The sequence below is a fragment of the Habropoda laboriosa genome, unplaced genomic scaffold (genome assembly GCF_001263275.1).
Source record: "Habropoda laboriosa isolate 0110345459 unplaced genomic scaffold, ASM126327v1 scaffold176, whole genome shotgun sequence".
Taxonomy (NCBI): domain Eukaryota; kingdom Metazoa; phylum Arthropoda; class Insecta; order Hymenoptera; family Apidae; genus Habropoda; species Habropoda laboriosa.
The window spans coordinates 1576175-1577821 of record NW_017100321.1 but is presented as its reverse complement, the minus strand read 5'-3'; the positions used below and the strand labels follow the sequence as shown (position 1 = coordinate 1577821).

Genomic DNA, 1647 nt, shown 5'->3' with positions numbered 1-1647 from the left:
AGATTAGTGTTCTTTGTAAATCTAAAAATTTATAAAAAATTTGTACCAAACGTTTAATAAATAACAAAATGTCATGTAAATATATGGGAAATAAATGTTTAAAAACGCAGCCTCTCATTTTGTTTAATTACATATATTAACAGCATTGTTATATAATTTATCACGTATTTATTTAAATGTTTATCTAAATAGTTTTATTGCATTATTTAATAAGTGCGAAATATTAATAAAGATTAATAAATACATAAAATTCAACAATACATTTTTAATACAAGAAATAATATAAGTACTTCAACCATGTTATTAGCTTAATTTTATATTATTATTGCATGTATTGCTAAATAATTTCAATATACATAACTTTTTATGGTAAATTTTCTACAAGATATAATATTTATTACAGAATCAATACCTTCTTAAAGATCTTTCTCTTTCTGCAAAAATAATAAACTTCAATTTTATTTACATATACAATAAAATTGATCTGAAAATTGATCCCTTATCTGGAATGTATGCCATTTTAAAAAATGTACAGTTGTAAATGATTCAATTTTAACCTAATAATAAAATAAATATCTTATACTTTCAATTTTTAAAGTAATGACAACAATAAAGAATTATGTGGGATATTAATATATAGAATATGCCAATGCTAATATTAATTTTGTATTAAACATGCAATGAAAATCAAATATATCATCAATAAACTCAAGTTTCCTGTGCAATAAGTTTATATATTATTTACATATTGACAGCTTTATCAATATAACAAGCGTTAACAGTATAATCACAAACTAAAATAATGTACAATATTTATACCAGCATATACATAAGTTACCATTACTTCGTATAATTTGCACAAACATACAAGATACTGTGATTATTATATCACGTTCTATGAGTACATTAATATTTATAATGAAACTATGGTATACACTATATACACATTGTTCTTTTTGTACGTGAGAAATTTCTGGGATATATGACAGAGTTAAGTGCATGAGAATTTGTCAAATATACAGAAGAGAGCAATTCTTTGATAAACAATGAACAGCTCCAAAATTTACATCAAATGTTACAGTTCTTATATATTTAGCAATTCCTCTTTCTCTTTGTATTTTGTACAAGTATTTCAATAAATTTAATAAATCTCTAACTTATTATTTGGATAGTACTATTTAAATGTTTTCTCTATGCAAGTCATTAATACTTACAATTCGTATTACTTCTTGTTTGTTTAAACACGCACATTTCGCACGTGCGCGCGATCGTGTAGTTTTAAATGTAATGTAGTATATACGCAACAAAATTCATAAACTTAAAACGTAAATACAATTTACTTGATTAAATTACACTACATGGCAGTGATACAGAAAACTAAATTCTGGCTTCTTCTAAATAAATTAATCTATAACCTTTGTTTCTGTTTTTATATTTTTGGTGATTATTAATTTTGAAATTTCAAATGATGTAGAAAACTATTTTTTTTTCAAATTTGTTTTTGCTTTATATAATATACTACATATTAAGTGTTAGAAAGTGTTTATTTCTTTTTTTAAGTTACTGGTTATAAATGACTTTCCAGCTAATTATTTATAACGCTCAAAAAAATATAAAAACATGTATTTTGCACAGCATTTTGTAATA

General features: G+C 22.9%; 1 protein-coding gene across 1 annotated transcript in view; it reads left to right on the top strand.

Annotated features, from left to right (window-relative positions):
- Positions 1 to 1647, top strand: part of LOC108574220 (S phase cyclin A-associated protein in the endoplasmic reticulum-like) — a 4521-nt gene that overhangs the window by 1868 nt on the left and 1006 nt on the right. The gene's annotated exons all lie outside the window — the stretch shown is intronic.